Raw genomic sequence first — 15,112 nt, forward strand, 5'->3', positions numbered from 1 at the left:
AAGTAATGAAGAAAACAAAAAAAATGAAATCTTGCAACATATTGAACATGTAATATGTGCAAGGAGAAGAAACAATCTGTGAGGTGAATAGAGACCCTACATCTTGGGAGCAAATCTTTAGCCCTCACACATCAGATAGAGCATTAATATCTAGGGTAAATAAAGAACTCAAAAAGCTAAACATCAAAAAAACAAATAACCCAATCAAATAAATGGGCTAAGGACCTGAACAGACACTTCTCAGAAGATGATATATAATCAATCAATCAATATATGAAAAAATGTTCATCATTGCTAGCAATTAGAGAAATAAAAATCAAAACCACTCTAAGATATCATCTCACTCCAGTCAGAATGGCAGCTATTATGAATACAAACAACAATAATTGTTGGAGAGGATGTGGGGAAAAAGGAACACTCATACATTGATGGTGGGACTGCAAATTGGTACAACTAATATGGAAAGCAATATGGAGATTCCTTGGAAAATTGGGAATGAACCACCATTTGACCCAGCTATCCCACTCCTTGGTCTATACCCAAAGGACTTAAAAACAGCATACTATAGGGACATAGCCACATCAATGTTTATAGCAGCACAGTTCACAATAGCTAAACTGTGGAACCAACCTAGATGCCCTTCAATAGATGAATGGATAAAAAATGTGGCATATATACACAATGGAATATTACTCACCAGTAAAAGAGAATAAAATCATGGCATTTGCAGGTAAATGGATGCAGTTGGAGAAGATAATTCTAAGTGAATTTAGTCAATCCCAAATAACCAAATGCCTAATGTTTTCTCTGATATAAGGAGGCTGATTCATAATGGGATAGGGAGAGGGAGCATGGGAGGACTAGAGGAACTCTAGATAGGGCAGAGCGGTTGGAGGGGAAGGGAGGGGGCATGGGGTTAGAAATGATGATGGAATGTGATGGTCATTATTATCCAAAGTATACGTATGAAGACACGAATTGGTGTGAATTTACTTTGTATACAACTAGAGATATGAAAAGTTGTGCTCTATCTGTGTAATAAGAATTGTAATGCAAAAAAAAAAAAAGAATAGAATAAATTTGCTGAATTTATTCCTACTGTATCAAAGTTCAGCTTAGGAGTATATGAGATTCCATGTTTTTCTAACTATAAATCAGAAGATTAATAAGGAGTACTCTTTTGACAAGGCTTCTTTACCTAGGACCGATGATCTTCAAGGATCTCTACATCCCAGGAATATTGTTTCATTTTTATATGCTTTTCCATTTTTCAGGCAAGAGGTTCTGTCCCTTTCACCAGATGGTCAAATATAGCCACAAAATTGCAAACTAGAAATGAAACAAGAAGAAATGAAATTATTATGTAATTACATTAAAATTGTCACCAAAAACTAATGGCATTGCAGAGTGTTTCCAATACACATGCAAAAAAATGATGAGTGTTGGAAGATAGGGAAATGCTTACCAATCTGATAATTACCTATTATGCACATGTATCACATTATCACACTCGATCACACAGATATGTAAAATTGTGTTAATTAAAAATAAGAAAAATTTGAAGGATGAAAATCCTCACCTCCATAAAATAGAATTTACAGATTTCAAGTGTATCACTATGTTAACAGTGGTACCCATACAGAGGTGATTTTGATTCTTTTTTTGGGGAGGGAGGGTAGGTACTGGGTATTGAAGTCAGGGGCACTTGACAACTGAGGTACATCTTCATCCCTATTTTGTATTTTATTTAGAGACAGGGTCTCAGTGAGTTGCTTAACGCCTCGCTGTTGCTGAGTCTGGCTTTGAACTCAAGATCCTCCTGCCTCAGCCTCTAGAGTTACTGGGATTATAGGCTTGATTTTAATTCTTTTTATACTTTTTTGTTAAAGTTTTAATTTTTTAATTATTATTTTTAAATTTTTATAAAATAATCCCATTTTAACATTATATTAAAAAATCAGTATCTTCATTTAAAGATGTTTAAATGAATGATATAGAATATATCTAATATGGTAGGTGCCCACCCCCATGCTTTTGTCACCACCAAGTTCCCTTGAGGGTAAGGGACTTTTCATTTTTCTTGGAAATTTTATTCACATTTAAAACATGTCTTCAGATTTATATATTCTGAACAGGTATTTTGCTGCTGTAGGGAATGCAGATATTCATCATAACTTATGGTTTAGATTCAAGTCTGATATTTTCCAGTTGGGGAAAAGTGGTCTTTATATCCTCAAAGCTCTTTGCTGATGGGGAATGTTTATTGTACAACTTTTACAGACAATCTGGTATGTATGATCCAAATTAGATTTCAAAAGCTGTCTCACTTCAAATTGATAGTTATTTAAGGACACTGGGGGCAGAAGATTCTGGTTGCCTGTCGTGTATCATCTCCATGAGATTTTGCACATTTTTATGGGTTTCATTTCATTTAAACCTGTGGGAAATTTTGAGAATAAATTGTATACATACACTGCATCTTCCTAATGTACTACAAATTATTTAACATCTGCCTACTCACTTTTATAACACCAAATTTTGACATTTACTTCATTTTGGAGGGACATTTTAGAGAGATATTACAGAATCGTTATTGGACTGACCATATAGGAAATAATCTTCTTTAATGTCAAAATGAATATTTGATTATAAAGTAATAACTTTATAATAATTGCAACCACAGTTCTTTACAGCTGAATGAGACTTCAGGGTCTCACTGAGTTGATTAACACCTCGCTGTTACTGAGTCTGGCTTTGAACTCAAGATCATCCTGCCTCAGCCTCCCAATTTACTGGGTTAATAGGCTTGAATTTAATTCTTGTTAAACTTTTTTGTTAAAGTTTTAAAATTTTTTAGTTATTATCTTTAAAGTTTTATAAAATAATCACATTTTAATATTATATTTAAAAATCAGTGTTTCATTTAAAGGTGTTTAAATGAATGATATTGAATGTACTTCCCTATCTTAAGGCCCAAATTGTCTAAATATTTCAAACATCTCCTTGAACACCATGTGTATCTTGGAACCTATTTTCTTAATTGACAGGGTTTTCCAAATCACATTGGTTATAGTTTAGGCAAACTCCTTTCATGAACATTTCTCTTTTAAAAAGCTAATGGTAAACTTTAAATTTTTAATTTTAACATTTATGTTTACAATATTCAAATTTATTCAATTTATTCATTTTAAATCAACAGATAAAATTGTATGTACTTATTGTACACAGTATGACATTGTGAAGCACATATATATCATGGTATTGATTTTTTTTCCCTGACTTCTAGGATCATGTGGGAAATGTCTTCTTCTCTCACTTTACAGATTGAATGGACTTGTGGCAAGCTACAACTAGTTTAAGCAAAAATTATAATTTCCTAACTCAAGGCAGAATTGACCAGGTGAACCTGGGGCCTAAAGTATGTGCCATAGAGTTTGGGCTTTGTACCTGGAAACATCTCTCAGTATAGGTAGGGTCTTTTCTGTGGGAAAATTAGTTATTTTTGACATAATTTTAGCTGTTTAGTATAATACTATCAGACTTAATTTGGCATTGTTCTTCAAAGCTTCCTCTTAGTTATGTCAGCTATAGCTTTTGTTTATAAATTTCATTTTAGAACCAAATTCTAAAATTTATTTTCTTTATGCTTCATTTTATCTGATGTAGACCGTGATAATCTCTGCTTGATACTATCTGGATTTTCATGCTACCATCCAATGAATTAGCCATTCGTCTCTGATTCAGATCATCGGTAAATTTTATGAATATGTCAAATATGTGAATATACAATATTTATATTCACATACATACATATTGATTGGGTACAATGGTATACACCTGTAATTCTAGTGACTCAAGAAGCAGAGGCAGGAGGATCACAAGTTAGAGGCTAGCCTCAGCAGTATTGTTAGATCCTCAGCAACTTAGCAAGATCCTGTCTTAAAATAAAAAAACTAGAGGATGTAGCTCAGTGGTAAAGTGGGTTCAACCTCTAGTACTAAACAAAACAAAAACAAAAACAAAACATAAACAAATAGTAAAAATATATATATATATATATATATATAATTGAATAGTTTATCTGATGCATATGCACTCGAATACAGTTTGAAGTAAACTGTAGCTTCATTCAAATGATTACTAAGTCAGTGGAATAGAGCATGCAGTAAACTGCCATAAGAATTTCCTCTTGTAACACCAAATGGACTTTAAGGTATTCATTGCAAATCAGCCTTATGTTTTACCCGGGCTTTGTTTTGCCAACCTAGGGTGAAACATAAGATTCGTTTTATCAATTCCTGGCTCATATACATGGGCATACACACACACACACGTGTGTGTACAATTGTACATGTATGTGTTTATGTATGCAATCCAGACATGTAACACTTAACCGTAGCTATCTCTGGTCTTGGACGTGTTTTTTTTTTTTCTATAATTGCTTTATTTTACTTTAAAATTGAAGATATGAAATATTTTATGCTGGGTTTTTACCATAGTTTGTAAGGCTCTCTCTCTCTCTCTCTCTCTCTCTCTCTCTCTCTCTCTGTACTGGGGTTGAACCCAGGGCTTGGGTACCTGCTAGTTAACTGCTCTACCCTTGACCTATATCCCAGCCCTCCAAATTTCTTCTGTGATACAACTTAAGCTACCTGATTTCTTCCAGGATCTGCTGGAAAATGATGTTAGAGCCCTAGTCTATGACTTGGGTAGTCTACCTCCTCTTCTCTTTAGGCATCAGAATCATTCTTCTAGAATCTACTTGACCTTCCATAGAAGTTAAACTAGTGAATGCTGTGCCCAGATCCTACCTTCAGGACTAATGACATTCCCCACAGCTGCTGCACTTGCTGCTGATAAAAACCCTCATTTGTCAGCCCTATCTAGAAAATTCCTCCAGTGGAAGACAGCTGCCTTGCACAAAGCCATGCTTCTTTCCTGGGGTCAGCCTGACCCCAGCAACTACTCCATACAGTAGTGTAAAGACACCTTCTTGGGACAGGACAATAGTGTCGGGGGCCACAGCAGCTTCCGAGCTCTCCATGAAATCACCTGAAGTCTCTGTTGTAAGTGGCTGAAGTTGCATTTCTCTCTTGGACATTCCTGCTTCCTTCTATTTTTCTTTCTATACCTGTGTTGATCCCAGAAGCACTTCTTAATATACTTTCATGTTGCTTTCCATCTCATTCTGCTTCTCAGGAAACTCAATTTGCAGCTATGACCTTGATCCAAGTTAAGATTTCTCATTTCTGAATTCCTGGCAGTGACTTAATTCATGGGGTCCAGACAACATCAAACCCATTTCCACCTTTTAATCTCTCTAGTCCTAGTTGAAATTTAGTTTTTTTCCTTGTTTTTTCTTTAAGATTTTCTAGATATACCTGTACATACAAAAAAAATATTTTAGATCATGTTTTCTTTTACTGGATAGCCAGAGAGGAATGTTATTGAAAAAATATGAAACGCTTAGGCTTAACATCTCAACCTTCAGAATTTTAGTGAAATGTCACCATACTGCATGGTCAAAATAATGAGAAAGCATAGGAGAGACAGTGTTCTTCCCAGAATGTTTTAGGTTTTAGTAATATTGCTCATGGTTAATACCAGGCTTTCTTTCTCTGAAAATAAATATCATTTATTCAGCTAATAGAAGTATTTTGAAACTATTAATAGTAAGAGAAATTCCAATAACTGTTTATAAAATAGAATTATTCTTTTCTTTTCTTTTTTGTGTTACCAAGGATTGAACCCAGGGGCACTTAACTACCGAGCCAGCCCATTTTATATTTTATTTAGAGACAGGGTCTCACTAAGTTGCTGAGACTGGCTTTGAACTCAGGATCCTCCTCCCTCAGCCTCCCAAGTCACTGGGATTACAGGCATGCGCCACCTTGCCTGGCTATAATTTTCTTAGATAACAGTGCCACTAGAAAGGTAAATGAGAGTAAAAAGATTTTATCCGAAGCAAAGTCCAAATTTAAAAATATATAATACAAAAGTATAAAGATTTATAGCAAAGAAAACTACTATAAAGTTTCACTGAGGCACAAGGAAATGTAATATTTTAGATATAAATATGAATATAAATTCTGAATGAAAGTGCAAAAAAACAACAACAACAAAAAAGGAATGTACTCTCATGTTGATACCCACATAATAAGAAAAGCTCAAGGCCTTTAACCACTGTTAAAAGAATAACTGATATTTTTTGGAAGGGATGATACTAATATATTCTAATAAATAGCCGCTATATAAGAATGTAACCTCTGTGCTGTATTAGACAAAGAATAAAATATGTAGGTATGTTAAAGAGGATTACATAGAAAAATCATGTTTGAACTGCGAAATGGAACCAAGTAGAAAATGATGCCAATGGAAATATATTCGGCACATTAGCTGGAACTTTTCTGTATATTATCCAAGATTATATTATGCTTCTCCATTGCCTGGAAATGTCTGGGAGGTCTTGTCATTTGTTGTAAATCATTAATTCTTTTTTTAATATTTATTTTTTAGTTGTAGTTGAACACAATACCTTTATTTCATTTATTTATTTTTTATGTGGTGCTGAGGATCAAACCCAGGGTCTTGCACATGCGAGGTGAGCACTCTACCGCTGAGCCACAACCCTAGCCCATTTTTTAAAAATATTTATTTTTTAGTTGTAGTATAAATCCTTTTTACTTCCAAGTGTTTTCTTCCCCAGAAGTTTTTCATCTGCTACTTTATTTTTAATACAACTGTGTGAAGTAAAAGTTCCCTGAAACAATACTAATCTCAAAGGAGATCTCCGTCAGTGAAAAGAACATCATATTTTACTTAAGTGCATGGGTGCTTGGTGAGATAATTTGTAGAAATATGGGCATTGGTTGAAAACGTTTCATTTATCTTTTATTTTACTTGTAGGAAAAGACCTTTGCTACATATGGGTATAATGGTTGTGAAAATAATGTAGATAATTTTGTATTTCATCCTCAAGTTAAAAAAAAAGTAGAAAAAAAATGGTAAGTCTCTAAAAATGACTTGAGACAGGGACATTTTTACCATTGATTATCAGAAAGATAAGTGCACCTGAATGTAGCATAATCTCTGAAATATTAGAGATATGGCTTAGAGAGGAATATTTAGTGGAAATAAAGTGTTTGACTTTCCACTGTTACTGAGGGGTAGGGGCAATGTTCACCTTCTAAAATGCTCATTTTAGACAAATTACCTCCAATTCAGATGTGAAAATTAATGGTAATATGTATTCTAATGATTTTTTTTATCTGTACATATGTATGTCAACAAGTTTTGCAACCCGAAAATAAGAAAACAAACTGCATCTATTATAAAGATAAAGCACATAAAATTAACACACTTGCAAGCCGTTTCTGGGGGTTCCTTCAGATTTCGTTTGTTTGTTTTTGTAGTAGGGATTGAACCCAGGTGGACTTTACTATTGAGCCCTGTTCCCAGCTCATTTATTATTACTATTTTTTTTTTTTTTTGAGATAGGGTCTCATTAAGTTGCGTAGGGCCAGCCTCCAATTTGTGATCTTCCTGCCTCAGTTTCCTGATTTGCCTCATGATCATAGGAGTGCACCACCATGCCCAGCCCTGGAAATTTTTAAAGTCAGTGTGTCCCTATTAAAATGTTCTTAGCAAGAGAGAAACAAATGGAACAAGAAGAGTGGAGTGAGAAATAGCCCTAATCAATGCTTATCAGAAAGGGAGTTAGAGAGTACAAGCCAGTAATTTCTTCCCTCTGCAGCTTCCAGGACAAGTTTTTCAGTAGTTTCTAAATTCACACTTATGGAAATAGCAGAAACTTCATTATTATAAATTTTGATGTATTCAATTGGATAAATTAGGAAGAAATAAACATAATTGAAGTAGTTTTTCTCTCTACCCCTCAAAACAAGTGTGCATACTTTTTTAGATTCTTTGGTTGCTGTAATTGAATCTCACAGTCTGAGTAATTTATAAAGATATAAGTTTATTCAGGTCACCATTGTAAAGGCTGGAAACTTGAGGTCTGAGATGCCACTTCTAGTGAGGTCTTTCTTACTGTTTGGGACTCTGCAGAGTCCCAGGGTGGCATAGGAAATCACATGACAAGAGAGAGCAAGCTAGAAAAGGTGGTTTCCTTTTCTTTATATAAAGTTACTAATGCAATCATAGAACCCCACCTTCATGTCCTCATTTAATGTTAATTACTCCCCAAAGACCCTACCTCCAAATAACACATGATGTTAGCATTTACATTTTAACATGAGTTTGCAGGGGGCATACATGTGGATCACAGCTCCTCTTCATACAGAAAAAATTTTAAAAAAATCTCTTCCTTAGAAAAGGACAGGAGTAAATTAATTTTGGGCTTATTACATATTAAAGATCAGTAATTTTAAACCATCATTTTTGCTTATATGTTGAACATATATTAATGTTGTGGAGTGGAATAGATCAGTATACATATAGGAGCATGCAATTTTTCTTGCACTATGTTGATATTTTATGTTTTCATAGGTTTTACTGCAAGGCAAAATTCTTTTGATGATCCATATAGGTGTTCATTATAAAGGAGCAAAGGACATAATTTAGCATATACTATGGAGCTACAAATAGAAATGGAACAAAATTCTTTTGTGTTCATGTGTCTGTGAGAATGAAGAATAAATGAAACAATGATGCTTTGGGCAGACTAATTATCCCTTTTGTCTCAAGCATACCCAAAATGTTTTCAAAAACACAGAATTTACATTGTTTGAGTCAATAAATCATTCAGTATGAATGCCTTGCTCTACTTTTCACACAACATAATTAGCAAACTAAGTAGGATATGCAGCAGATCCAGGTGTAGAGATGATGTTTAATTAAAAGTGGGACCACTTCCAGTGATTTGATTTGTTTTGAGTTGTAATTTTGAGCCTTTGCCCTGGTGAGCGTTGATCTGGATTTCCAAAGTGGAATTGCTTTAGGAGGGGTTAATTTTGCTGCTCCGAAAATGAATCACATTAGTCTTCTTTTTTTTTTTTTTTTCCAACAAATGGTCTGTATTTTCTTTATGTTTGTTTTCTGTTTTAGTTTTTTGTTTGTGTGGCCTGAGCAGCATGACTTGCTGTGAATCTTGCATTTTGCTTTGGTTACACGTACTATATCTGTAGGTCATTCCTTCATTAAATAATCATTTATTACTGTATGTGAAGCACTGTGCTAGATATAGGAGACACAGGGAAAAAGCATATATGTGGTCCCTTTCTCCATGAAACATATAATGAAATGAGGGAGGGATAAATGACATAAGTAAAGGGATAGTTAAATACAAAACTAATCTACGATAAGTAATACTGGAGTCATTTCAGATAGCATAAAGAGAAAATATCTTTGGGGACATTAAGGTGCTACTGACTACAAATGTAACCATGCTAGAGTGGAGGTGGGAGGTTTTTCTGTAGTAAAAGTGCATTATGCTATGAATCAGGAAAGAGTTTGGCATGTTCTGTCAATTTCCAAAGGTCATCGTGGAGAAAAGCCATTGATTGAACCTAGAGAGGATGGCCCTATATTAAATTGGTGATGTCGGTGTTAGTCAGAAGGCCTCTTAGATCATGGTTAGAAGTTGGGATTTTACTCTAAGGGAAAGGGAAAGCATGAACTTTTGTTGTAACTGTGGGGAGGCATGTGCTGAGTTATGGTTTTGCAGGGAAAAGGTACTAGTTATAGTTCAGGCGGAATATGGGGATGGTTTAGATGGGACAGTTGTTATGGACATAGTTATATGACAGTTATGAGCTGTCATCAAAGAAGTCATTTCAACTAAACTTGGTCCTAGTTGAGGTCATGATACCCAGCAGGTAGCTGTTGTTCTACACAGCATAGCCTCTCAACAGTAGCACTACTGACATTTCATAAAAGACAGATGATTGATGTGGAGGGTTGTTCTGTGCACTGCAGCATCCTTGGTCTTCAGGCATTAACACTAGATGCCAGTAGGTCGCCCCATCACCTGCAGCACATGCATACACACTCACCTCTACCTAGGCAATCAAAAATGGGTCCAGGCATTGCTAAATGTCCTCTTGAGGGCAAAATCTCCCCTAGCTAAGAACCACTTCTTCATGGCACTAGGTCAGTATTTGCTTTATTGCACAGCAGTAAGCTGAGAATGAAAATAAATATCAAACTGAAACCACAGCAAGCTACAAGGATACTTCAGGCTGAGCAGAGTATGTTCTTATGCCTCTGCAGCCTATGGGGCAATCTTTTCCATGTAGGTTTCAGTGTTAATAGAGTTGAACTATAGATTTTGAACAATGGCACACATAAAAAAATAATCGCCTAATGATCTTGTTTCTTTTATTTATTCAAAAAATACTTATAAAGTTCTCACTCTGTGCCAGGATGTTTTATATATTGAGGAGATGGCAGTAAATATTGACCAAAATATCTGCTGTTCTAGAACGGTAATGGGGAAAAATTGATAAAACAGTTAAATGCTCAGGAAGGATTTAGCCAGAAAAATTCTCCTTTAGTGGAATTGGGGGTTGGAATTACAGGAATTAGAACTTTTAATAAGCACATGAGCTGTAAGTGTTTTTGTAACACAATATTGAGAAAAATTGAGTTTAAATGGAAACCTTTGAAGGATCAGAAAGAGATTCATGAATCATTCTTTCAAATGTATTTCTATCTATTTATACACACACATGTACACATACATATGCCTATACATCTAATATATATATACCTTAATGTATCCATGTAAATCTATTATTTTATTTATTGTATTTTATTTTTTGTGGTGCTGAAGATCAAACCCAAGTCGTCAGAAATGCCAGGCAAGCAGCAAGCACTCTACCACAGAGCTATAGCTCCACCCAGATCTATAATTTTATGATAGACAATTTGCTAGATACCTTGGTTGATGGAAATTTATATAACATAGTATGTCTATTTCTAATAACTTTTAGCTTATAGAGACATGTAATTGTGTTTGCATCTGTTAGCATATCTGAACATTCTAAAATATAAACTAAGTTTGATTCTATCTGTAATCATTATTTTTAAAATCAGTGTAGGTAATTGCCAAATATAAATCATATGCTCAGGAGAGACCAATGTATTGTATAATATGTACAATATATGAAATTCAATGTGCAGACTTGCAGTTACTCATCTTCCAGTACATTTCCAGAGACTGTGGAACAAAAACTAGTTCTTAGGATCGGCATATATATCTTATGCTTGGAGAAAGTGATCTGGATAGAGGGGAAGAGTAAGAAGAAAGAGAGGTAAAGACAGAGAAATGTGGAGCAATTTCAAGTAAGAATGCCATATTCCTTATCCCAAAACCACTAGAAATCTTGTTCTTTCAGTTTTAAGTTGTTTCTTTCCAGGAAATGCTTACTTACTTAGAAGGCATTTTTAAATGATAATATATGAATAAAGAACACCAGCTTCGGTTTTTGAAAATACAGTGTAACCTGGTCTCTCCAACTTTAACAATTTCTACAGTGATGGATTCTCAAGAGAATAGTCAATTCTGTGGGGGCACTGTGCTGGAGCAGAGATGCCCAAGTATGGATATTCCCTAGGAAGTTTAAATAATGGTCACAATCATATGTGGACTTTTTGCTAAATTACTTTGAACATCTCATGGACCCATCTTTCTAGTTATATCAAAATGAGCCAATTTGGTGGTGTTTGATAATCTCATTTTATTTGAAAGAATTCAGAGGCTTCAGGCTCAGAGCCAAGTGCAGGAACTAGTATTCAACTATAAATCCATCGTCTTTTGTGTTCATTCATTGTTACCTTCTGTTTAGGGTATGTTTTTTGTTGTTATGGAAAACCTGATGTATTGTTAAAAACCCATTTACTCAAGTAAAAAATTATATCATGTTAATGATAAACCAATAAATTGTAATTATAGATTATGCCTGGACATGACCAAATCATGTTGGTGGTTAAAAAAGAACTTAAAGTTTAGCCTTATATTTACTGTTTGGTAATATGTAGTGAATAGTTGTATTTGTTTTTTCTGCTTTTTTCTTGTTAAGCAACATTGTCTGGGAGGCTCTGAGGAGATAAATGACTCATCCTAGTGATGTAGACTTTTAATCCTCAGTTCAGTTTTCTTTAAAAATATTTTCAATTTCAATAAGGAGGAGGAAGAAGAGAAGGAAGAGGGGAGGAAGAAGAAAAGGAAGAGAAGGAGTAGAAAAGGAAAAAGAGGAAAAATAACAGGAATAAAAAGAATAAATTATGTATTTTATATAGTTAGGTCTAACATTTGATCATGGATAAGATTAAAACAATTCTAAAGGTATTATGAATCCAAGTTTCTCGATTCATAATAACTGGTTGTGCATGTGTGTGTGTGTGTGTGTGTATTTAATACTATCACCTTGTACATGAATTTAATTTTAACTTTTGAATATGTATTAGAATATGGACATTATTCTTATATATTTACTTATTCATTTATTTAATTTGATGTGCTGGGGCTGAACTCAGGGCCTCAGGTATGGTAAGCAAGTACTCTACAACCGAGCTGATTCCTGGTCATAACCTGTTTTGAATGTCAGTGGTCCTGAAGATAAAAACTATAAGATGACCTTCAATTTGTCAGGACAAGGTTGTAGCTTACAGATGTGGGAACTTGTTCATGGTAAGTTAGCTAAGAGCGAGAAGAGGAGCTTGGACCAAAATCAGACAAGTTCTCAGTGCCTATACTTTTAACCTCCACAATTTATGAAGAATTTTCTGATAATTTGTCATCTCACCTGCTCAATTACAACAATGCTGTGAAGTAAGCTGTATCAGAAATGCTTCCCCAGGAGAAAGGTGCTTATGAGATTTGTTCTCAGTCAGTTTCTACCCTAGGAGTGGAGCTACAGCGGTGGCTTTAAATGATGTGGCCTGCTGGTTTTCAATCAGACGTTTTCTGTGTTTAACTCAAGACTCAAAAATTAGATGGCAGATATTAACTGAATCTCTGAGAAATTTGCTACTTGGCTGTTCAGGTCCCAGTTTGAGGTCTCTATTCTTCATCTCCAGCTCAGCCCTTCAGATCTAAGGCCACTCTTGGGAGGCTTTTGCTGGGTTGCAGTGTCCAGGAAGAAAGAAATGGACTTCAGCTTATTTACACTGGTGCCTCTGAGAGTCTGTGCATCTTTCCTCCTTCAACCTAGGAAAATGCCAGGAGGCCTTCACACAATTCCTGTCCATGACCTCCTTTGGTTTAAAATAATATCAATATTTTTAAAATATGATTTATGAACAATTTTTTATTAGTTCTCTCAATATAACCTCAAAAAACAAGTTTTGTGGGGTTTGTTTTGGTTTTGGTACCAGGAATTGAACCCCAGGGCACTTAACCACTGAGTCACATCCCCAGCCCATTTTACATCTTATATTTTATTTTGAGACAGGGTCTTATTAAGTTGTGTAGGGCCTCACTAAGTTGCTGAGACTATCCTCAAACTTGGGATTGTCCTGCCTCAGCCTCCTGAGTCACTGAGATTATAGGCGTGTGCCACTATGCCTGGAAGACAACTATTTTTTATAATTCTTAGAATTGACACAATATAAATAATATTAAAAATGTGTACAATCCCATACCCAGAATTGCCATTCTTTAGCGTTTTACTTATTTATTTATATTTTTTACAAATAGAAACTTTGACATAAATCTAAATTCCTCTAAACAAATTTTATTCCCTTCCCCAACATTATTTTCAGAGACAATAATTTTCACAAATTTAAAGACTTTAAAATAACCAATATTGTTTAAAGAATCACTGTATAATACTTAAAAATATGTAGTGATGACTATTAATCTTGTTTTTATAAGTGTTTATATAAACTTTATTGAACTGTACTCACTAGTGTGTATCTTGAATTTTTCATTCAGTGTTATTTTGAAATATTCTCCTAATGAGGATATATAAGAATGTTTTTATATATAAACATAATATATACTTTATGCTACACAAACATGTGAGAATATATTTATGTATCTATATATTTTTATATATAACATATATGGAGAGTCATTTAGTTAGTTCATTCCTTTTAACTGCTAAGTAAAATTCGTATTTCAAATTAACTGTTTTATTTTTTTCATTCATTTTTTGATGGATAGTCAAGTTCTTTTCATTTATTCCTACTTTGCAGTTGAGGATGTTAAGGCTTAATAACATAGTTAATCTAAAATTAATCAACTGGTAAAAAGTGAGATTAGGATTTAAATTCAGATCTCTCTGATTCCAAAGACAAGTAGGTCTTACTTCTATATATCTGGATCCCTATATTAATATTTTTCAGTTATTGATGGGCCTTTATTTATTTTTAATTTATATGGGGTGCTGAGGATAGAACTCAGTGCCTCATAAGTGCTAGGCAAGTGCTCTACCACCGAGCCACAACCCCAGGCCCTTCCCATATCCTCTTAAGTCTTATATCTTAAGGAACAAGATGTAGACACCCAAGCTGGCAATTTAAAAGCATCTGTGTCTATTAGACTTTATGCCATCTCTTACACTTTGAGAATTAGAGCATAAATGAGGGTAAAGGGAAATCAGGAAAAAATGTTTAAAAAATGAGATGTTTTAGAGGATTTCTAAGTGACCAGGAATATTTGATATTGACATAAATATCATGCATATGTATATGTATGTGTATACACACATGCATACATAAGTATATATTTAAAAGATATAACAGAATTCCCAAACTACCGTTAATGCTAGCCCTTTGCAGATATTATTACTGAATATTATACTAATCCCAAGAGAGAAATAGAGATGCTTGCCACTTTACAGATAAGAAACCAAAGCTGAGGTTGGCCCACACACTAAATAAGTCTAGAAACGGGGATTCTAATCCTGAAAGGCCCCAACCTTTTGTTCTTACCACCATACAGTACTCAGAAGCAAGGAATTAGAATTAAAGTTGCTAAGAACAGAGCTCTGGTAATCCTTTTCATGTGGCTTTGTGATAAATAATATACTAATTGTGTTGATGCATAAAATGTTGCTTTATTTGAACAAAATAATGCATCTTTTCCAACATCCCTTAATTTGCAATTTTGCTTTGTGTTTTTGCTTTTGAAGAATTAACATTTTGA

At 34.3% G+C, this 15,112-nt stretch overlaps 1 long non-coding RNA gene across 1 annotated transcript in view; it reads left to right on the forward strand.

Moving 5' to 3' along the window:
* LOC125611712 overlaps nucleotides 1-15,112 on the forward strand; it is an 87,616-nt gene that overhangs the window by 50,588 nt on the left and 21,916 nt on the right. The window lies entirely within an intron of this gene.

Source organism: Marmota marmota, unplaced genomic scaffold (assembly GCF_001458135.2).
Source record: "Marmota marmota marmota unplaced genomic scaffold, marMar, whole genome shotgun sequence".
Taxonomy (NCBI): Eukaryota; Metazoa; Chordata; class Mammalia; order Rodentia; family Sciuridae; genus Marmota; species Marmota marmota.